The sequence below is a fragment of the Stegostoma tigrinum genome, chromosome 26 (genome assembly GCF_030684315.1).
Source record: "Stegostoma tigrinum isolate sSteTig4 chromosome 26, sSteTig4.hap1, whole genome shotgun sequence".
Taxonomy (NCBI): Eukaryota; Metazoa; Chordata; class Chondrichthyes; order Orectolobiformes; family Stegostomatidae; genus Stegostoma; species Stegostoma tigrinum.
This window is the reverse complement of record NC_081379.1, coordinates 42,822,556-42,846,952: the sequence shown is the minus strand read 5'-3', so window position 1 is coordinate 42,846,952 and position 24,397 is coordinate 42,822,556. Positions and strand designations below refer to the sequence as shown.

The window sequence follows — 24,397 nt, the reverse complement described above, 5'->3', positions numbered from 1 at the left end:
AATTATCCTTCGACCAAAATATTATACAGTCTCTTCACGCTTCTATATACACACTGGCTGCTGTTTCTCGAACAGTGACAGATGTTAAAAATACTTAATTCACCACAAAGTACATTTGGCTATCCTGAGGTTATTAAATGCAACACAAAAAATGCAAGTTTTCCTTTAATTTCTAAATCTTTACATGAAGAGCAATTTTCACGTCATGACTAGTGAGGTAGATCTGCCAGCTGAAAGACATATTTGAACAAAAAATTTGACTGACTCTTAGGTACAGCACTGAGTAAGCGTTGTTTTGTCAGAAGTACCATCTTTTGGATCGGATATTAAGCTCAGGTCTCATCTGCCGTCTCAGGTAGATGCAAAAGATCACGTAGCACCATCTCAAAGAAGCATGTCTCAGTGTCCTGGCCAATATTTATCCTGAAAGTCAACAAAGATAAGATAAATTATCTGGTTGTTATTAAATTTCTGTTTGTGGGACTTATTTGTGCAGAAATTGTCTGCTATGTTTCCTACATCTAAAATGTTTTGATATGTCAAAAGTACCTGGTTCATTTTGAAGTGATTTGGAGTATCCTGAAGTCAAGAAAGATGCAACATAAATATTCAATATATTAAACAGTGTGAAAAGGACATTGCCAGGGAAGAGGGACTAGAGAGAATCTCTTAATCAAATCCATATTAACACTCAGAGTGCAAAATATAACCTGTTGACTTAGATGTACAAAACAGAGCTTCAAGAATAAAACTTGAATGCCATTCCAAAAAAATTGCTGAAAGATGGGCATGATTGGGAGTTAAATATTTCATCTTATATGGTCTTTAAAAGACCCTTCATCAGAAAAGTGGTCTAGGCCCAAAATGTCAGCTTTTATGTTCCTAAGATGCTGCTTGGCCTGCTGTGTTTATCCAGCTCTACGCTTTGTTATCTCGGATTCTCCAGCACCTGCAGTTCCCATCATCTCTGACCCAACTGGAGAGATGGAGGAGTAACCTTATTTCAAAATTAGTGAGCCAGGATACGTGTAAAGGTGAGTAATTAGAAGACAATCAATTTCTATTTGAGGAAGGATAGTAATCTTGTGGCAGAATGCAAAATGGTTTATTAGACAGTCTTGTGGAAAAGCAGATTTGTTTTAATGTGAGATTTGTATTTTGAAACAAAAACAAATTGCTGGAAGAGCTCAAAAGGTCTGGCAGCATCTATGGAGAGAAATCAGAGTTAACATTTCCAGTCCAGTGGCCCTTCCTCTGAACTGATCGTGGCTAGGAAAAAGTTTGTTTTTCTGCAGAAGTTAGTGTGGGGGAGGATGTAAGCTGTAAACAATAGGTGGAGATAGAGCACAAATAAAGAGAAGGACAGTTGGAAAAGGAGTGGATAACAATCTAACCAGGAGGATGAATAGCTATTCATATGGACTGTTAGTGGCGAGCAATGGGTAGTGTATAATAGCAGAATATGTGATAACGAGGCTTGGTCTGTGGAGACATGGGAACAAAATGCCTCAAGTCCTAAAATTATTGAATTCAATATTGAGTCCAGAAAACTTCAGGGTCCTCAAGCAGAAAGTGATGTGCCGTTCTTCCAGCTAGTGCTCAGCTTCACCGGAACACTGCAGAAGCCTGAGACAGAGCTGTTGGCCAGGGAACAGGGTGGTGTGTTGACGTGGCAGGCAACTGGAATCTCAGGGTCTTTTTGGTGGACAGAACATAGGTGTTCTGTGAAGCGGTCACCCAGTCTATGCTTTACTTCCCCCATGAATATATTCCAGCATCAGCAGTTCTCTCGGTTTTCATTTTGATACAGAATGGCAAAAGCTTATGGATTTTTGAATGCATTAACCATAGAATTCTAGAGCAAAGTGTTCCAGCCGGGGGACTAGCCAACTCAGTTGACTAAAGAACTAGCCATAGTGATCAAATTAATGTTAACAGCACATGGTTCAATCCCTGTTCTAGGCTTAGAACTTAAATTTCCACTGACTCATAGCAAAAAAAAGTACATCATTCTGGTTTGGCAATTAATTGCCAACAACAGAGAACTGGAAGAGGGATGTTTCACAAGCAATAAGCAGGTAGACCATACTCGATTGAATAATGAGTCAGACACAACCAATAATGAATAATAAAGGACACTTTCTCTAACAGTGATCATGGTATAATTGAATTCAACTTGAGGTTTGAAAAGGAGAAATATTATAGAGGCTCTAGATGTTGAAAGACTAACAAAAATGGAAAGACACAAAATCTGTTGACAGTAAAATTGTCAAAACTATTCTCGGATTAAAATAACGGATCAGTGGTGTGAGTTTAAACAAGAAATAAGTTAATAAAGTACCAATATAGACTCCTAACTATTCCAGGTTACCACATAACAGTCAAGACAACAAAATGTGAGGCTGGATGAACACAGCAGGCCAAGCAGCATCTCGGGAGCACAAAAGCTGACGTTTCGGGCCTAGACCCTTCTTCAGAGAGCTTTTGTGCTCCTGAGATGCTGCTTGGCCTGCTGTGTTCATCCAGCCTCACATTTTGTTGTCTTGGATTCTCCAGCATCTGCAGTTCCCATTATCTCTCTCTACCACATAATAGTGATGGCTGACAAAGAGTTCAGATATAACTTCAAATTAGAAGAAGGAGCAAAGAGTTATGTAGATTTGGGACTCAGAGAGAAATATAAACTATGGTAAATGAAGACAAAATCGATAAGAACTGCAAAAATATCAAAATAAAATTGACAGATCAAGATTAACGTAAAAGTATTTTAGATAAGAAAGGAGACACTTGTGAGTCATGTAGATCATTTAAAATCGGTAGGGCTAATGCTATAAATTCACTTACACTCCAGATTGTTGAATTAGACTCATAGAGCCATAGAGATACATAGCATGGATACAGGTCCTTTGGTCCAACTTGTCCTTGCCATCCAGACATCCTAAAAAAAACCTCATCCCATTTGCCAGCATTTGGCCCATATCCCTCTAAATCCTTCCTACTCATGTACCCATCCAGATGCCTTTTAAATGCTGTAATTGTACCAGCCCCCACCACTTCCTCTGGCAGCTCATTCCATACATGCACTACCCTCTGTGTGAAAAAGTTACCCCTTAGGCTCCTTTTAAATCTTTCCCCTCTCACCTTAAACCTATGCCTTCTAGTTTTGGACTCCCCCACCCCTGGGAAAAGACCTTGTCTATTTACGCAACCATGCCCTTCATTATTTTATAAACCTCTATAGGGTCATCCATCGGCCTCTGACGCACCAGGGAAAGAAGATCCAGTCTCTTCACCCTCTCCCTGTAGCTCCCTTCAACCCTGGCAAGATCTTTCTAAATCTTTTCTGAACGTTCAAATTTCACAACATCCTTCCTATAGCATGGAGACCAGAAGTGCATGCAGTATTCTAACCTGACCAATGTCCAGTACAGATGCAACATTACCTCCCAACTCCTAAACTCAATGCATCTGACCAGTAAAGGCAACATACTAAACACCTACTTCACTATCCTATCTACCTGTGACTCCACTTTCAAGGAGCTATGAACCTGCACTCCAAGGACTCTTTGTTCAGCAACACTCCCCAGGACCTTTCCATTAAGTGTATAAGTCTTGCCCTGATTTGCCTTTCCCAAATGAAGCACCTCTCATTTATCTAAATTAAACTGCATCTGCCACTCCTCAGCTCATTGGCCCATCTGATCAAGATCCCATTGTACTCTGAGGTAACCTTCGTCACTGTCCACCACACCTCCAATTTTGGTGTCATCTGCAAACTCACTAACCATCGCTCCTATGCTCACATCCAAATCAGTTATATAAATGACAAAAAGCAGATTGTGTCAACTTTCACAATAGAGGGAGAAAATACAATACTGTACCTGATATACCAGAAAAACTGGAAATGAATCAAACATTGAAACTCACTCATGTGAATGTAAACAAGAAAACAGTTTTAGAAAATGTAATGGCTCCAAGAATTAGCATCCCCAGGATCAGATGTACTCTGCCCAAGGTTTTAAAAGAAGTAGGTGGATAAAATGCTGACGTTCTGACCATAATTTTCCAAAACATGCCTATGAATTGATGCTTTCGGCTACAAAATTGTAATGTCCACATGCTTCAAAGGTGTGTTATAACATCCTTGAATAAGTTGATTAAAAAATAACTAAGTGCAACTTGATTTGCTAAAGCAAGAAAGAGGAAAAATTCAAGGAATTACAGTCCTATTGGTCGAACATCAATTATGGGGAGGCTATTGTTATTCATAATTAATGACATGGAATTTGAGCCAATTAGAGAGAATCAACATGGATTTTTAAAGGGTGGGTTATGTCTAATTGATTTTTTTGAAGGAATATTACTAAAGGATTAAACAGGGGAATATCTATGAATGCAAATTGTATTGGTTTCCATTATGGAATTCAAGTAGGAACCATGGAGGGACTGAAATTAAAATTAAAGCTGTGGTAGACTGATTCCTGAAAACTGATTAGGTGTGGAGTCACCAATTTTAGATTTTTTTATTTAACTTGGTTTATTGTTGTCACATGCAAGGGAAAAGTTTGTTTTACAAGAGAGTTCATAGCAATCAAGGACATACAGATCATTGGGTGTTTAGACAGAGCAAGGCATTCAAGGTTACACATGCACAGAAGGTGCACAAAGTAAGATCAACATTAGGTTTGTAATTACAGAGGTCCATTTAGTGGGGACGAAGGTGTTCTTGAGCCTGCTGGTGCATGTGTTCAAGCTTCTGGTGACTTCTGCCTGATGGAAGAGGTGGGAGAGGCTATTACTGGTGGGGAGGGGTCTTTGATGCTGCTGGCAGCCTTTTAGCGGCAATGAGAAACTTAAATGAGTCCATGGATGGGAGACTGGCTTCCATGATGGTCTGGGCTGTGCACACAACTTTCTGTAGTTTCCTACAGTCCTGGACAGAGCAGTTGCCGTACCAGGCTGTTATGTACTTGGATAGTATGCTTTGAATGGTGCATCTGTAAAAGCTGGTGAGGGTCCTTACGGACATGTTGAATTTCCTAAACTGTTTGAGGAAGAAGAGATGTTGTTGTGCCTTTTTGACTGTTGCATCTAAATGACCAAGAAAGGATGGGTTAGCATATATTTTAAAGGTGAGAAACAAGCTACAGGAGTGCTCTGAAGAGCTGTATATGTCCATCTCACGCAATCACCAAAGCATAGCAGACTCCTGTCAAATAAAACAGAAAGGTAAATCAAATGTTAGATTTTATAGTTAGTGGATTGGAATATATCACATCTATACAAATCGTAAACAGGATTAAACTGTATACAGTTTGAAAGTACATTGCTGGCTTGGAAGGAACAAAGAGCAGGTCCACGAGAATGTTACCAAGGGTTGGGCTTGGATTATCAAGACAAAATATATAAATGGACTTACATTCTCCGAAATATAGAGAGTTAAGGCCTGACTTGATTCACATTTTTAGGATTTTGGAAAGAATTGATAAGTTTGTTTTACAGTGCTGAGAGAATCTAAGACAATGGGCCTTCATTTTGAAATCCTGACTATTTTGCAGAGAGGTCAGGTACATTTCTTCATACAGAGGGCAGCTTGGCCAGTCGTGGTGCTATTAAGTCACTCTTGACAATGGACAGTGAAGTCCCCACCCAGTATAAAATCTGTCTTGCTATTCTTACTACTTCTTACAAATAGTTCAAAGCAGATGAAGAAGTAGTGAGTCATCAGTTTGATAGGACGCAGTAGGCATTAATCACCAGGAAGTTGCCTTGTCTATATCTAACATATGTTATGACCTTCATTGGGGTTAGAATCCCCCATTGTTCCGTCATCTCTGGTGGTCTATGTTGCTGTTGGAACATTCATACTCGGCTGGAGGAATTTGGGACAATCACTGTACGTTTTGATTCTCTGACAATGACTACAGGTAGTCCTGCTATAATAATTTAGGGTGGCACGGTGGCTCAGTGGTTAGCAATGCAGCCTCACAGCACCAGGGACCCGTGTTTGATTCCAGCATCGGACAACTGTCTGTGTGGAGTTTGCACATTCTCCCCGTGTCTGCGTGGATATCCTCCAGGTGCTCCGGTTTCCTCCCACAGTCCAAAGATGTGCAGGCTAGGTGGATTGGCCATGCTAAATTGCCCGTAGCGTTCAGGGGTGTGTGGGTTATAGGGGGATGGGTCTGGGTGGGATGCTTCAAGGGGCGGTGTGTACTTGTTGGGCCGGAGGGCCTGTTTCCACACTGTAGGGAATCTAATCTAATACGTGTTTTGTTAACGCGAATTGGCTGTAACACAAATGATGAATAGTGGCTGCTGTTTGGATAACACGAGCTTTCTGCTGTACAGGTATAGCGATTTCCTACAGCAACTTCCCTATAACACTAGGTCACACAAGAACGCAGCTCACATATTTCGGAGAACTACCTGTATGCTTGATTAGTCAGTACAGCATCTTTGCCAAGTTTAGAGCAGGCCTCCAGAGAAGGAAAACTCTACAAGGTTGAATGAATGGCATGTACCTTTCTGGTATCCAACGTGTACCTCATTGCTGTGTGGTCTGTTTTATTTTTCTTTCATTTTTCCATTCCCATAGTTAATTTGACTTGCTTCAGCCAGCCCCATTCATTGTGGGTGCCTAAGCAAGACTGAAATATAATAAAAATGTGGCTTTCATTTCTGATGCACAACATATATTTTCAAATCATCTGTTCAGACGTGTTGTTACACGGAGCAGATGAAACTTGAACCCAGCCCTCCTGGCTCAGAAGTACAGTCACTACCACTGAGTCATTATAACTACTAGTAATTATGATACTTTGTTAGAGTTCACTTGAAGCCAAATGATGTAAAAGGGGTCAAAGAGAAAATGATAGTGATAAAAGGAAGACCTGAACCTGAGAAAAGGGGCATATCTTCGTAGACATTTATTCCCCCAGTCAAGTGTCAAGGGAAATTGTTTTTCATTCAAAGTTTCCAGGGATGTTGTGCAAAATCTGGTAAATTGGCACGATCTAATCAAAGAGCAGAATTCAGACTTAAGGGACTCTGTTCTACTTGATGGTTGATTAAACTTTGTTTTGTGGTCCCTCCAACGATGGCCTTGTTCCCAAGCCCTGTTTATACAGATTCTGAAACAAAATAATAGTGAGTTAGCTCCACAAAGATCTTTGAGACGTCGAAGAGCCAGTATACCTGAATTGCATTTCTCGTTCCAGTCATCACCTGTCACATCATTACAGCTTGATAATCTAACCTTCAGGGCAAATAAAATGCTTGGGTTTAACTCACAAACTTTACGAAAAGTCCAATTTTGAACGTTCAAATACTCCTATCATTTATGTTGCATTTTTTGATGAGAAAAGAGAAGGAAAAACAGAAACAATGTGCTCAAAGACTAATGAGTGGAGGGGTTATTGGAATCTTTAGCAAGGGGCGGGGGATTGAAAATCATACACTGAATTAAAAAGGATAACTTTAGCTCTTAAAGAGTGTATAAGAAAATGATTACAGAAATACATTTTTCCAAATATCTTAATTTCTCTCCTGAACGAGATTAAATCTAAGGCTTTCTCAAGCTTGATGGTTTAGTTTCAGCACCTCATTTACCACTGGGGGGACCCTGCAGTTTTCAGGACTCAATATCGAGTTCAAAAATTTTAGAGCCCAAACACCTCCCTCCATGTCCTCTACCCAACCCCCACACTCCAGCCTCTGTCACGACATGGGCTGCTTCTTGCACAACTAACCCATTTTTATCTACATATTGTGCCTATTATCAGTTTTTCTTTCTCCTGAGCATATTATCATTCCTCCCTTTGTCTCCCTTCCATTTTCTCCTGAGCATATTATCATTCCTCCCTTTGTCTCCCTTCCATTTTCTCCTGAGCATATTATCATTCCTCCCTTTGTCTCCCTTCCATTTTCTCCTGAGCATATTATCATTCCTCCCTTTGTCTCCCTTCCATTTTCTCCTGAGCATATTATCATTCCTCCCTTTGTCTCCCTTCCATTTTCTCCTGAGCATATTATCATTCCTCCCTTTGTCTCCCTTCCATTTTCTCCTGAGCATATTATCATTCCTCCCTTTGTCTCCCTTCCATTTTCTCCTGAGCATATTATCATTCCTCCCTTTGTCTCCCTTCCATTTTCTCCTGAGCATATTATCATTCCTCCCTTTGTCTCCCTTCCATTTTCTCCTGAGCATATTATCATTCCTCCCTTTGTCTCCCTTCCATTTTCTCCTGAGCATATTATCATTCCTCCCTTTGTCTCCCTTCCATTTTCTCCTGAGCATATTATCATTCCTCCCTTTGTCTCCCTTCCATTTTCTCCTGAGCATATTATCATTCCTCCCTTTGTCTCCCTTCCATTTTCTCTCGCCGGGCTCTAACTCTGTTTATCCATTCCCCCAACAACCCCAATCTTCAGCATATTTAGTGCCTCCTCTTAGCTGCTATCAGCTCTGAAGAAGGGTCACTGGACTCAGAATATCAACTGCGCTTTCTCTCCACATACACCGCCAGACTTGCTGAGTTTCTCCAGCAGTTTCTGGTTGTGGTTCAGTTCAATATTTGTCACTGTGCTTAGCAGTTTAGTAGCTGAGGAAGAATTGTACCAGGAACTTCAAATGACTTTTTTCAAAGGTTTTGACAATACAATTGCATCCTGTCCTGTTGTTATAGGGTTAGAAAATGCATCTAAACTTGTAGAGGAAGTAGCCATTGGCAGATAATTAGTTTTTAAGAGATGGAAATGCTTCGATAGTCATAACAGTATTACTGGGAAATATTTTTGAAAATAAATATGGCCATTTTTGCAAGATCCTAAATGCAGGAGTAATGATAGATGAATGGAATTATTGTGATTGTTTAGAGTGGTTCAGAACATGCTTCTGAAATGTACAGCTCTATGAACTTGATGTCTGTAGCAGTAAAAATATTAGAACCTATTATTGTAAGGGAAGCAATTAAGTTAATGAAGAACAACATTAATTTGAGAGCTGCATGAGTCTAGGTTAATTATCTAGTTTAATGTAAGACTTTTCTTTAACATCAGCTTGTACAAGGGGGCATAGCTACAAACTGAGGATGATAGATTTAAGACAGATGTCAGAGGCAGGTTCTTTACTCAGAGAGTGGTAAGGGTGTGGAACGCCCTGCCTGTCAATGCAGTTAACTCAGCCACATTAGGGGCATTTAAACAGTCTTTGGATAAGCATATGGATAATGATGGGATAGTGTAGGGGCAGGGGCTTAGATTAGTTCACAGGTCGGCGCAACATCGAGGGCCGAAGGGCCTGTTCTGTGCTGTATTGTTCTATGTTCTATCAGAGGTTCTAATTGGATGTAACTGTAATAACTGTAATTGTAATAAAAGTCGGCATTTCACAAATCTCAGCCATTATAATTGCTGAGAACAACTAAAGATGTATACAGTGTAAATGAACTACAGATTTCTGTTGCCCAGTGAACTGCAAAAACTTCAATTCAACATGTCAGTGTTAAATCTGTGTTTAATTCTTTTTCTACACAGGGGGAGAGTTCTGAGATCATGCAGTGAGACAATCTTTCTTTTTAAAATCCTGTGCTAATTTTCAGACTAGTTTCAAATATAGAGCTGATGACGGAACTGTGTTCTTTACAGTCTGCCAAATAAAATCAACTACCTGACTGTTTTAACTGGGGAGTCTGCAAAGTGGTAGTTAGGTGGATAAGATCATAGTCAATTCCTTCTGGAACTGATTAGTAACTTCAGAGCTGGTGTTAAAGCTGTGTTTGTGCATCATGTTGGTGGCTTGACCTTCAGTTGAAGAGTTAACCATTATGCAGGGTCGGATGTAATTGACATGATCGGAGACATTAGCCAGAGATAACATTTTAGATCTGGTCACCCTTCTTCAGAACTCAGAAACATTCGGTTTGTTTTTTAACATTATTTATTTATGGGAAAAGTGGGGGGCACTGACATGGCAGGAGAGTGGGGGCAAGTGGAATTGAAATGCCCACCAACCATGATTAAATGGTGGAGTGGGCTTGATGGGCCAAATGGCCTTACTGCCACTCCTATGTCTAATGGTCTTATGTCTATCTTTGTTAAACAAAGAAAAAAGAATGTGTGGTTCCTTTTGAGGTCCCTTGTTTTTATATGTTGTTTAAATAACAAATGGCAATTTATTGCCCCTTGATCTTGTATTTTTTGAAGAACTTGCATTTTGAGTTCAGTAGCTCACAAAGTTGTCATCCTCCCCAAGAGATTTTCAGAATTGATGAAAATGTGATGATGTTAAAGTTCTTTCAGAATAATCATTGTCAGAGAACCATTCAGTACAGAAGAGGTCCTTCGGCCCACTGGGTCTGCACCAACTAAATTGGTCTAAATCTACATTTTCCAGCACTTCTCCCATAGCCTTGAATGTTAGACAATTCAAGTATTCATCTAAGTACTGCTCAAATGTTGTAAGATTTCCCACCACTAATATCCTCCCAGGCAGTACATTCCAGATTCCCAACACGCTCCAGTTCCTCAAATCCCCTCAAAACTTCCTGCCTTTCACCTTAAAATTATGCACTTTTTTTAATTGACCTTCCAACTAATGGGAACAGCTGATTCCTATCTATTCTGTCCATGTCCCTCATAATCTAATACATCTCAGTCAGCTCCCCTCTCAGCTTTTTCTCCTCTAAAGAAAACAACTTCTGATGAAGGGTCTAGGCTCGAAACGTCAGCTTTTCTGCTCCTAAGATGTTGCTTGGCTGGCTGTGTTCATCCAGCTCCACACTTTGTTATCTCAAGATTCTCCACCTTCCCTTCATAGCTTCCCAAGCAACATCCTGGTGAATCTCCTTTGCAAACCCCTCCAGTGCAACACATCCTTCCTATAGTGCGGTGACCAGAACTGTGCACAGTATTCCAGCTGTGGCCTAACCAAAGTCCTGTATAGCTCCAACATCACCGTTCTGCTCTTATAATCTATGCCACAACTGATAAGGGCAAGTCTCCTGCTCGCCTACATAGCTGCCTTTTCAGCCTGCCCTGCCATCTTCAGAGATTATGGTAACTGCAGATGCTGGAGAATCCAAGATAACAAAGTGTGGAGCTGGATGAACACAGCAGGCCAAGCAGCATCTTAGGAGCACAAAAGCTGACGTTTCGGGCCTAGACCCTTCATCAGAAAAGCAGGAGAGGGAGAGGATTCTGAAATAAATAGGGAGAGGGGGGAAGCGGACTGAAGATGGCGATCTATGGGCAAGCACCCCAAGATCCCTCTGTTCCTCTCGGCCTCCTGGTGTCCTGCCATTCACTGAGTACTCCCCTGTCTTGATACTTCTTCCAAAATGCATCACCTCACACTTATCAGTGTTAAATTCCATCTCTTCAACCTGTCTGCATCTTTCTGTAGCCCAAGAGCTTTCTCCGCACTGTTCACCACCCAGCCAATCTTTGTGTCACCTATAAACTTGCTTTTGATCCTCCCGCATTCTCTTCTATATCATTTAGCTACATCATAAATAATAAATAAAGTGGAAAAAAAGATTAGGAAGAGGAAGAAATGGTCTTGAAGGGCAATAAATTGATTCAATAAAGGGAAACAAGGTTAGCAATGATAGCGATGAGAATTGAACATCGCTGAGTTTCCATCCCTAAGGATCAGAACGAAGACATTGCAAGCCTATGGCAGCACAGTGGCTCATCACTACCTCACAGCGCCAGGGAATCTGGTTTGATTCCACCTTTGGGCAACTATCTGTGTGGAATTTGCACATTCTCCATGTGTCCATGTGGGTTTCTTCCAAGTGCTCTGGTTTCCTCACACAGCCCAAAGATGTGCAGGTTAGGTGGACTGCCATGCTAAATTGCACCAAAGTGTCCAGGGATGTGCAGGCTAGGTGGGTTAGCCAAGAGATATGCAGGGTTGCTGGGATGGGGTGGGTCTGGGTGGAATGCTTTTTGGAGGGTTTGTGCAGACTTGGTGGGCTGAATGGCCTGCTTCCACACTGTAGAGATTCTGTGGTTGTATTGTGTTTAAACTTTCCCACAGTGATGCTCGTGATAATAGAATTTTAAAGTTTCTTGAGCACATAAAACTACGCAGAAGAAGCTGACATTCAGAAAGCTCTGGAGAGATTTAGCAGTTGGGTGGGAAAAATGTGTGATGCTCAAAAATATGAAGTTGAAAGACAATATTGGGGTTAGAATAGAAAGAGCAGACCAATAAACAAATCATAAAAATTCTCAGAGGTACACATGACATCATAGAGTATGACAACAATTACGGGGTTAAATAAAATATAAATGTATGTACAATTATGAAACCAACTATCTACAATTACGAAACCACCTATCAGAGAGACCACAAGTGGACTATTTTATTCATTTATGATTATAATAATTCACATGATATTATGGTTGATAAAGAATTCAAAAAAAGGTGAAAAGATTACAGAGTAAATATTCAGTACATCAGTAAATAATAGATCTATGCTGATGATTGTGTCCCACATACGCTTCCCAATTTACTTCATGTCACCGTATTAATATGTCCCCGTAATGCTTTTTCTCTTAGGTGCTTAGCTAGGATGATGCTCAGTGCTTTTATGAGGGCACAGACATTCTAAGTCATGACAGTTGACATATATTGTCAAGAAATGTGAAGTTATCTATTATGGAAAGAAGATAATATTAGAGAAATAGAGCATTGTTTAAATAGTGAGAGATTGGGGAATGCGGATATTGAAGGATCAGATGTTCTTATATACAAATCACAGAAAATTAACATGCAGCAAGCAATTAGAACTGCAGATAGTTGTTCAGCCTTTATTATAAGAGGAATAAAGGAGTACAGTGGTTTTCCTGCAGTTATACGTAGGGTCTTGATTCGAAAATACCTGGAATATTATGTAAATATTTGGCCTCCTTACCTGAGGAAGAATATCCTTTCTTTGAGGCAGTGCAACATATGTTCACCAGACTGATACCAGGGATGAAGAGAGATATGAATATGGAGAGATTAAATCAAGTCAGTGTACGTTCTCTAGAATGCGGTCTCATTCAGAAAAAGTTTGGTAAGATATAAGCTGGATGAATGTTTCCAAAAATAAACGGTGTTACTCAAACTAATGGGTTGCCAGTTAGGACTGAGATGAAGAGAAATTTCTTCATGGAAGCAGTTACAGATATTTGGAATTTGGAATTTTCTGCTCTGGAGAGCTGTAGACTCACAATCATTGAGTTTATTCAAAACAGACCGCAAACCATTTTTGAATATATAGGTTTAATGGGGAAAGTTCATGTAGACGATCAAACATGATCTTATTGAGTGGTGAAACACGCTTGCAGGGCCAAATTGTCACAACATATAAGTAATTTCCAGATTCTGAATGCGTTCTATAAGAATTTTGTTTTTATATTGTTTAACACAGAACACAGAACATTACAGCGCAGTACAGGCCCTTCGGTCCTCGATGTTGTGCCGACCTGTTTAGATGGTTAGATTTGAAACTTGACCTCATTGGGAAATGAAACTGTGTGATCTTGACATACAGTGAATTTTATTTGCAAAGCTGATTTAAAAAAAGAGCAAGAGCATAAAATAAGAAGGATAGAAACAACATTTTGGGTTTAATGGTTTACTCCTGGAATGCTTATACACAAAGGTCACATTTTATGACTGTTTTTAAAAGTCAAAGAAACAGATTGCGATGGCCTCACGTTGCCAAAATTCAGAATTAAGTTGAAGTACAACAGCCGAGCAAGAATTCAGCTTGGAAAGTGATTGCGCACCTCCAGTTTCATTTCTCATATACGCCATTACATCTGGGCTGAATGTCAACCAATTCAGAAGTATAGAATCATACAATCCCTACAGCATGGAAGCAGGCCATTCAGCCCATTGAGTCTTCATCAACCCTCTGAAGAGCATCCCAACCTCACCTCTCAACCCTATCCCTGCATGTCCCATGGCTAATCCATCTAGCCTACACATCCCTGGACACTATGGACAATTTAGCACAGCCAATCCACATCTTTGGATTGTGGGAGGAAACCAGAGCACCCAGAGGAAACCCACACAGACACAGGGAGAATATGCAAACTCCATGCAGACAACTGCCCAAAGGTGGAATTAGTACTAACCACTGAGCCACTGTGCTGCCCCCAAAAATTCTATTATTGTTACCATCTCTTCGGGTCACTCTAAACTCAGCAGAACCATAGAATTTCTACAGTGTGGCAGCAGGCTATTCAGCTCATCAAGTCTACTCCGACCCTCCAAACAGCATCCCACCAGTCCCACCTCACCTTGTAACCCTGCAGTTTCCATGGCTAATCTACACAGCCCGCGCATCCCTGGATGCTATGGGCAATTTAGTATGGCCAATCCACCTAACCTGCAACAGGTGTCAACCATTCAATTCCTCAAACTTGCTCCATCATTCAACAACATCATGGCCGATCATCTATCTCAATGTCACTTTCTGGCATGATCCTCGTATCCCTTAATATCATTAACATCTAGAAATCTGTGATCTTTGACTTGTAGATACTCAATGACTGAGTCTCTACAGCCCTCTGAGGTAGAAGATTCCTGAAATTCCCCACCCTCTGCATGAAGAAATTTCTCCTCATCTCAATCTATTAGACCCTAAGATATAGAATCAGAATTAGGCATTTCAGCCCATTGATTCCGCCCCACCTTTCGTTCATTGCTGATATGTTTCTCAACAACATTCTCCAGTCCTCTTCCTGTAACTCTCGATCCCCTTACTAATCAAGAACCGTCTATCTCGATCTTTAAGGCACTTAATGACCTGTTGTCCACAGCCCTCTGCAGCAATGAGTTACACAGAATTACCACCCTCTGGCTGAAGGAAGTCCTCCTCATTTCAATTCTAAAGGGCCATCCCTTCACTCTGAGGCTTTGCTCTTAGATCCTCACCTCTCTGACAGATTTGTCAGGCATGACATCCCCTTGACAAAGCCGTGCTGACACAGCCCTATTTTACCACGTCATACTTCCAAGTACTCCATGATCTCATTCTTAATAATGGACTCTAAAATCTTCCTAAAGACAATGGCCTGTAATTTACTGTCTTCTGCCTCACTCCCTTCTTTAAACAGGAGAGTTTAGCTATTTTCCACTCCTCTGCAATCTTCTCTGACTCCAGTGATTCTTGAAAGATCCATGCCTCCACAATCTTCTCAGCTATTTCCTTCAGAACACTAGGGTGTAGTGCATCTGGTCCAGGTGAATTATCTGCCTTCAGACACAATAGCTTCCCTAGGACATTCACCTTGGTGATGGCCACTACAATCACCTCTGACCCCTGACTCTCTTGAAGTTCTGGTATGCTACTCTTGTTTTCCACTGTAAAATCTAATGCAAAGTACCCATTCAGTTCCTTTGCCATTTCTTTTTTCCCCCCCATTACTATTTCTCCAGCCTCATTTTCCAATGTTCGCTCTTGCCTCTCTCTTACTTTATACATACCTAAAAAAAACTCTTCCAATCTTCTTTTCTATTACTAGCCAGATTACCCTTGCATTTCAGTTTCTCCTCCCTTATTACCCTTTGAGTTATCCTCTGCTATCTTTTAAAGGCTTCCCAATCCTGGGACTTCCCACTAATCTTCACCACATTGTCTGCTTTTTCTTTTGCTTTTGTGCTGTCCCTAACTTCCTTTGTCAGGCACGGTGGCCTCATCCTCCCTTAGTACGTTGCTTCTTCCCTGAATTTCTGCTGTTTTACTCTCAGATGGCGACGGAGTAGGGTGCTCCAGCTGGAGCTCGTCTGCTCTTTCTGTTTACGTCTCATTTCCTGTTCTTTATTTCCCCCGGTTTTGGTGTTTTTCCTCTCTCGGTATTTTGTCACGTTCCCCATGGCGGGTCTCAGACTGGTCTCTCAGGGGTTCGTGACAGTATGTTGGCCCAGTCTCTCGGCATCTCTTGGCCTGGTCTCTGGGCGGTTTGTGGCAGGTCTCAACCTGGTCTCCAAGCGGTATGTCAACCTGGTCCCTCAGCAGCTCTTGGCCTGGTCTCTCAGTAACTCATGGTGGGTCTTGGCCTGGTATCTCAGCGGTACGTTGGCTGGGGCTCTCGGCGGCGTATGGCGGTGTCTAGGCTCGACAGGCATGGGTCCTGCCTGGATATGTTCCTGAGGCATGGCGGGAGTCGGACAGGCAGCAACTTCAGCATCAGTGATGGTAGCAGACAGTTGAGGTCTCCTGGAGAGCAGGGTAGGTGGAAGCCTCATCAAAGGCTGTTGAACTTTTAACCAATTCCTTTATTTTTCTAGCTTAAATTAAGAAAGACTTCAAAATTACTTTATATCTTTGTTGATCTACTTATTCTATGAAATAATGCTTAACTTTTTAACTCTCTTTCTCATACTACTTTGGATGTAAGTTTTTTGCGCCTCGGGACCGTTGTACCTAAGGTGGTGCCTTGTGTTGCAACATTATACACTTCTCCTGAACTTGAGTGCACGTGAGAATAAAATCTAAATCTAAAATCTGCCATTCCTGCTCCACCATTTTTTCTGGTGGGCTCCCCTTCCAATGAACTCTGGCCAGCCCCCTCCTGATGTCTTTGTAGTTATCTTTATTCAACTGTAAAACTGTTACATCTGATTCCAGCTTCTCTCTCTCAATGGGGATGGTGGGGGTGATGAATTCTACAATATTATTGTCGTTGTCCCCTTGGGGTTCCTTCACTTCTAGCTCCCTAATCAAGTCTGCCTCATTACACATCACCAAATCTAGAACTGCATGTTCCCCTACTGGGCTCTAACAGAAGCTGCTCTGAAAAAGATCTCATACACACTTAACAAATTCCTTTTCTTGTGATCTGCTACCACCTGATTTTGCCAGTCCACCTGCAAATTGAAGTCCTCCATGATTATTGTAATAGTGCCTTTCTTCCATGCCTTTTCTATGTCCTGATATATTTTCTTCCACGCTTCACGACCACTGCTGGGGATCCTGTACTCAACTCCCAGCAAGGTTCTTTTCCCTTTGCAGTTCCTCAACTCCACCCACACAGATCCTACATCACTTTTTACTATCAAGTTAATTTCATTTCTTACCAGCAAAGCAGCCCCAACTTCTGCGCCCCTCTGCCTGTCCTTATGATAGGACGTAAATCCTTGGATATTTAGTTCCCAAACTTCATCTCCTTGCAGCTATGTCTCTGTGATTGTCACACAACATCATACTCACCACTAATTTCAATCTGCACTGCAAGCTCATTTACCTTGTTTATATAACCTGTGAATTTAAATGCAACACCCATGGTGCTGCACTAAAAACAAAAAATGCTGGAAATAATAGCAGGTCAGGCAGTAAATGGATAAAGAGCAAGTTAACATTTTGAGTCGAGATGACTCTTCGTCAGAGCTGACATAAAGTGTGGAGGGGACAGTATTTATGCTGCAGTGGGGGTGGGGTTTGCAGTACGTGGGGAGAAAGGATGTTGACAGTTCAGATTGGAATGTGAGAATGGCAGGACAATGGTGTGTCTGGCTGCCAGACTAAAAAGAACTTCCATCCTCAGACTAGGCATTTTACAACCTTCTAAACTTAATATTGAGTTCAACATCTTCAAATTGTGAACCCTCTCCCATTCCTTCCTTTTCTTTTAACTTTCCTTTTCCATTCTCTGTTACCATGTCCTCTTTCCCTTCCCCCTACCCCAGTGGAGCTGTTGTTCTCTCCAGTCTGGCAATTAGACACACCATTATTTTGCCTTTCTCACAGTCCAGTCACTTAATTTGAACCATCAACATCACTTCTCCCACAGTGCTCCATAACGCCCATGTCCCGTCCCCCCACTAAATGTGGCCCCTTCCATACTTGTGTCAGCTCTAATGAAGCGTCATCTTGACTCAAAATGTTTAGCCTGTGTTCTCTCCATGGATGCTGCCTGACTCACTGTGATTTCCAACATGTTTTGTTTTCAGTACAGATCCAACCATCTGCAATAATTTGCTCTGACTTGCAATCCTGTGTTGTCGGCCTCCCTTCTCATGATTGTCCCTTTATCTGCTTTGTCTGAAGTTAGATTCCTGAGCCTATCCACACTCTCCATCCTACTATTTATTTGAGAAATTTTAATAACCTCTGCTCAACACTCCTTTCTTTAACTTGCACCATGATTTTCCATGGAACTGAACTCCCCACTATTTAGTTTGAAGCCTTACCTACAACTCTAGTGCTGCAATTTGCCAGGAATTTGGTCCCAGCATGATTCAAGTGGCACCGGTCCAATCGGAACAGCTCTATCCTTCCCCGGGACTGGTGCCAATGTCCCATGAATTCAAACCTGTTTCTACCACACTAATCTTTGAGCCACGTGTTTGCCTTTTAATCTTATTGACCTTGTGCCAATTAGCTTGTGGCTAATTGTCTGCTTTTTAATTTAGTCCCTGGCTGCTCATATTCCCTCAGTAGAACTTCTTTCCACCAATATCGATGGTACCTACATGGACCCATGACAACTAGATCTTTCCCCTGCTACACCAAGTTATTCTGCAACCCAGATAAAATATCCTGAACCCAGGCACTAGGCAGGTAACACAGCCTTCGGGACTCTTGAAACAAAACAGAAACTGCTGGAAAAGCTCAGCAGGCAGTATCTATGAAGGAATAAAACAGAGTTAACATTTCAGGTCTGGTGACACTTCCTCAGAACATGCCTTGGGATTCCTGATCCTGGCCACAGAACAGTGACTATTCCTCTGACAATACTTTCCCCGACTACAACAACTTAGCTTTTCTCCCCGTCTTAAATGGCTCCCTGCACCATGGTGCAATGGTCAGTTTGCTCATCCTCTCTACGGCCCCCGCTCTCAACTGCACAGGAAGCAAGATTTTCAAACCTGCCCAAGGGCTGAGGCTCCTTCAGCGCTACCTGCTGGATGCCTCTGTTTGCCTCGCTTGTAGTCACACCCTTCTGTCCCTGACCACTGACCAAATTCAACTTAATTAATGGATGTGAGTTTGCTCGCTGAGCTGGAAGGTTAGTTTTCAGACGTTTCGTCACCATTCTAGGTAACATCATCAGTGAGCCTCCGACGAAGCGCTGGTGTTATGTCCCGCTTTCTATTTATCTGTTTAGGTTTCCTTGGGTTGGTGATGTCATTTCCTGTTCGTTTTCTCAGGGGATGGTAGATCGGCTCCAAATCAGTGTGTTTGTTGATGGAGTTCAGCAACAAACCCAAACAAACAGAAAAAACGGGCCCAGAAACCATAACCACCTCTCACCTACATCAAAGACATTTCCGAAATGACTGCCAGACTACTCGGACCTCTTGCATCATGGTAGCCCACAAACCCACCAACACATTAAAACAGCAGCTAATGAACTTAAAAGACCCAATACAGACAGCAAGCAAAATGATCGTTATCTACAAAATACCTTGCAAGAACTGTGACAAACACTACATTGGACAAACAGGCAGAAAGCTATCCACCAGGATACATGAACATCAACTAGCCACAAAACGACATGACCCACTATCACTCGTATCCTTACATACAGATGAGGAAGGACACCACTTTGATTGGGACAACACATCCATCTTAGGACAAGCCAAACAGAGACACGCATGAGAATTCCTAGAAGCATGGCATTCCAACCGGAACTCCATCAACAAACACATTGGCTCCAAATCAATCTACCACCCTCTGAGAAAAAGAACAGGAAACGACATCACCAATGCAGGAAATGACATCACCAACCCAAAGAAACCTAAACAGATAAATTGAAAGTGGGACATAACACCAGCGCTTCATCGGAGGCTCACTGTTGATGTTACCTAGACTGGTGACGAAATGTCTGACAATTAACCTTCCAGCTCAGCGAGCAAACTCACATCCAGAACCTCAACCTGAGCTACAAATCTTCTCAAAACTCGCTTACTTAATTAATCTAAGGAATGTGATTGTCTCCTGAAATACAGTGTCTAGGTAACTCTCCACCTTCCTGATGTGTCACGGTGTTTGAAGCTCAGACCCCAGCTCATCAACTCTGATCCTGAGTTCCTCAAGCAACCAACACTTGCTACAGATGTAGTCACTCTGAACCACAACAATGTTCACGAGTTCCCACATCATGTAAGTACAACATGTCACCTGGCCCTGCCCTGCATCTCTATTTTATTTAGTCTCTCTTGGTTTGATTTTTAAAACTGTCCTCCTGTCCTTTTTATTTACTTAGTTCTTGGTTTAATTTTTAAAACTGGTCTTTCTGGTCTTTTAGTTTGTAACATGTAAACATTTTGACTGTTTACCTTCCATCTAAAACCAACTTATCCTCCGTAGTCAAATTAGTAGCTATTATCAACCAGTGAAATTATGTCTTCCTCTGACATCATTCTTTCTTTTCTATCAGGCCCCTGAACCTAGGCTTCAATTTATCCTGTTAAAAATGCGTTATGAACTGAACCAAAAAACCAAGATAAAGCACCTCTTTCCCTCTACACTGAATTCCCACACGGCCTGCAGATTCCTAAATCACTCGCCCCTTATTCTGACACTGTGTCCCCTAGTTTTGTTTTACTCACTCATGGGACATGGATGTTGCTGGCTAGGCCAGCATTTATTGCCTGTCTCTAGTTGCCCTTGAGAAGGTGGTGGTGAGCTGCCTTCTTGAACCACTGCAGTCCACGTGCTATAGATAGACCCACAGTGTCCTTAGGGAGGGAATTCCAGGATTTTGATCCAGCGACTGTGAAGGAACAGTGATACATTTCCAAGTCAGGATGGTGAATGGTTTGGAGAGGAACTTATAAGTGGTAGTGCTCTCATGTACTTGCTCGCCTTGTCCTTCTAAATGGAAGTGGTCATGGGTTTGTAAGGTGATAGATGAGGGGACATAGTTTTAAAGTGAGTGGAGGTAGATTCTTTACTCAGAGTGGTAGGGGTGTGGAATGCATTGCCAGAGAGAGTGGAGTCGGCCTCTTTAGGGCCATTTAAGCAGCTATTAGATAGGCATATGGATGATCGTATAAGGTCGCGGTGGAGGTTAGATGCACCTGAGGTTTCAGGTAAAAGTTTGGCACGACATCGTGGGCCGAAGGGCCTACACTGTTCTATGTTCTATCTGAGGATCTTTTGGTGATTCCTAGTTCTAGGTCCCCATTGACAGCAAAGCATCCTTTCTGCAGCCATTCTGTATAGTCGTTTTAGAATTTCACAAGGTTCAATTAGATCACTTCTCATTCAACTGAACTCCAGAGAATGTAGACACAGTGTCCTCAATCTCTCTTTCCAGGTCAGTCCCAGGAACTAGTCTGGAGAATCTCCACTGCACTCCCTCTTTAGAAAGTACATCTTTCCTGATGTAAGAAGAAGTCACCAGAGTCGTATAGGACCACATTCTTGCTCTCGCATCAGAGAGAAACAGCTGTGGTGAGTTTAACTCTGAGGGTCACCACGCAACTGGCAGATTGAGAATGCAGAATCTCAGCCATGGTGGGACTTGGAATTATGTTATCAGCATTAGCTTGAATAACTGGGTTGCAATGCAGAGTGATGCTAACAGCATGGGTTCAATTCCTACACCAGTTTAGGTTACCATAAAGGACTTTCTTTCTCAACTTTCCCCCTTGCCTGAGGTCTGGTGGCCCTCAGGTTAAACAGGAGGATTAAACAGGAACCAGTTATTTCTCTCCAAAGAGAGAGCAGCCCTATGGTCCATTGGGACAATGGCAACTTTACCTTAATCCTTCCTTATTCTGAGGTTTTATCCCACCGATCGAGGCCTCCTCTGTCCGAGAAATAACATCCCTCTGCGGTGACTTTTTCCTACTGTAAGTCTTCCTTTGAACGTTTCCTTGAGCGAGACGTTGCCAGTGCCTCCGTGTTCACTTTATTTTTGTTTGTTTTTCCTCCCAGATGTGGCTCTGATATTCCACCCTCTCCCTACATGTGCTCCTGATTGGCTCATTCCTCTCACCCTGCGTTCCTGATTGGTTCTCTTTGACACATCCTTTACACCTGATTGCTCCAGCTACTGGCTCTAATGATTGGCTCGAGGTTTTGCGTGCTCGTCCGTGATGGACTGCGGAGATTGTGTTGTGATTGGCTGGATGTGTCCGGCCCCTGAATACCATTGGCTATGGGTCAGTTGCCTGTCCGCGATTGGCCACACCTGCCCGCCTGCCTGCCTGTGATTGGCCCGCTCCTAGCGCTGGGTACCAGTTTCACTGTTGTCAGTGTCAGTTTCCTGGCTGTGCCGGGGAATCAGACTCAGGGCGCCCCAGGGTCGGAGGGATTTAAACCTGTCACTATGGTCAGCAACGTCAGGTTTAAAAGCCGAATGCTGAAATCGGGTAAGTCCCATTCATTGCAGCAGCCACGACAAACCAAAACACAAAAAAAACAGGAACCCGATTAACGCTTACCATCGGTCTCTTGTGTTCCTCAATAAACCTTTCCATTCACTGCCTCTGCTTTCTCTGCACGGTCCGCTGGCTGCCGATGGGCGTCGCTGGGATACTGAACCTGCCGTATTTCACGCCTCTCGCTGTCGCCTGATGCATTCGGTTGTTCTTGTGGGATCCAGAGGAGAAGGAGGTGAGTCCCACACATTTGCCTTCTGTCTTCCGGCACTGACAGTGAGCCGGCTTCGCTGCACAGTCCTCTCCTCTCTCGTGAGAACAAAAACCTCTCCGGTGGCAGCGTACTTCGAGCTGCAAACGGGGTTTATTTTGTGACGATTAATTTTCGCGTTACTTCATGCCCCGCTGGGGAGGGGAAAACGTACGGAATTGACCCCAGCTGGGGATCGGGAGACCCGCGGCTGCCCCTCACGACCCACTAGGACAGCTTTATTTCCAGCTAGAGGACAGCGTCCGCTTGCCCCCGCGCCCCCCCCCCCCACCTTTTTTCCAGCTTGCCCACTTCAACATCTCTGTTCAATGTAATGCAGAGATTTGCAAAAGAGCCGGATAAAGCAGTAAGAGGTAAGATTCGATTGGGGTGCCAGAATCCAGTCCCATTTAATGCCAGCCCTTTATTTGATTGGGATGTCAGCTCGGGCGCTTGGCTGCATTTGGAGGATGCCTTTCTGAATGTTCTCTATGAAATGAATATTGGTGATCGCATGTATCTTACTGTAAAAGGACAAGGCCGTCTGCCGTACATCCACAATCCTAGCACAAGATACTACTCGCTCTCCCCAGTCTCATTCGCTGCCCGTACATTTTCCGCGGTTGCATCAGGGTTGAAATCGGCGTTTCATGTTTCTTTTGTACATACCACTGAATTGGCAGTCCAGCAGTTCACTGAAATGCGTTTATTGCGCGTCCGGGGATTTTGTAACCCCGGAATTTCAGGGATGCAAGACCCATGAACGTTGAAATTATGCTCAGCCCTGTTTATTTAACCAGGTGCCGTATCCGCAGGGGGGAAAACCATCAGTAGAAAGGGAGGGGTTCCGGCTCCAGTACTTTTACTGGAAACCGGTAGCGACAGGCAGGGTCTTGGTCAATCGTACAGCCCGTTGCAAAGGGCTGTTCTGCTGTAGGGATAGCGTTTGCTACTTTTGACTCGGGGATTCGTCTTTCTGGTCTAGAGATGTATGCATTAGCATTTCTGAGCAGGTTGGTTCGAAAATATCAATATCCTGGGCAGCCTTTTGGGATGGGATTGAGGGAAAGGGGAGACACGTGTTCGTCGCTACTCACAGCAGGAAATAACGAAAACTGGATAATGCAAATGTAATGCAAAACCAGAAATTGCTCGACGAGCTTAGCAGGTGTGGCAGCTTCTGAGGAAAGAAAAACAGAGTTAACGTTTTGAATCCAGTATCACTTCTTCAGAACGGAAAAATCATACCACACTCGAAACGTTAACTGTATTTGCTCTCCACAGATGCTGCCAGATCTGCTGAATTTCTTTAGCATTCCGCGTGTTTGTTTCAGATTTCTAGCATCTGCAGTATTTTGTTTGAGATCTGAAACAACCCCATGTTCACGGCCCTTTGTGTTTAGCCGGATCCATTGTGCTATCTTTTCGGACCGAGCTGAGTTCCGCATGTTATGCGGACGTCAGCTATGATGTGATCCCAACCTTTCAAAGCCACCGTTGAAAATTCAAAAATCTCCAGAAAAAAAATCTCTTTATATTTGCTGAATGTTAAAGCCACAGGCTGCAGGAAAATCACATTGCATCTTTGAATTAGTGTCCGGTCCTTCCCTCCTCATTGGGAGCACTGTCCCTTCTGAGTCACAATGGTGTTCCTTCAAGGAGTTTAGAAACTGTAGTGCAGATTCCAGGCTAACTGTAGCAAGCAAGGCCAGCTTATTATTATTTGGACCAGCCATTAAATTATCTGCCAGGTGGGCAAAGAAGATCCTGTGGCCTTATTCAAAAATTTCTACTGGTGACCAAAACAA

At 42.6% G+C, this 24,397-nt stretch overlaps 1 protein-coding gene and 1 long non-coding RNA gene across 5 annotated transcripts in view; one reads left to right on the top strand and one right to left on the bottom strand.

Moving 5' to 3' along the window:
- Positions 1-152: 152 nt before the first annotated feature.
- Positions 153-21,975, bottom strand: LOC125464088 (uncharacterized). Its single transcript, XR_007249964.1, has 2 exons — positions 21,717-21,975; positions 153-423 (listed from the first exon to the last, which is right to left on the bottom strand). It is a non-coding gene; the product is annotated as an uncharacterized LOC125464088 (long non-coding RNA).
- Positions 21,976-22,344: 369 nt separating this feature from the next.
- The window catches only part of septin5a (septin 5a), a 218,666-nt gene continuing 216,613 nt past the window's right edge, over positions 22,345-24,397 (top strand). The window contains exon 1 of one of the 4 annotated variants that reach the window (XM_048556126.2): positions 22,345-22,574. The gene's annotated coding sequence lies outside the window, so the exon portion shown is untranslated. Of the gene's footprint in view, positions 22,575-22,642; positions 22,964-24,397 lie in introns of those variants that run through there. The other 3 variants (XM_048556130.2, XM_048556131.2, XM_048556133.2) reach the window with 3 other exon arrangements.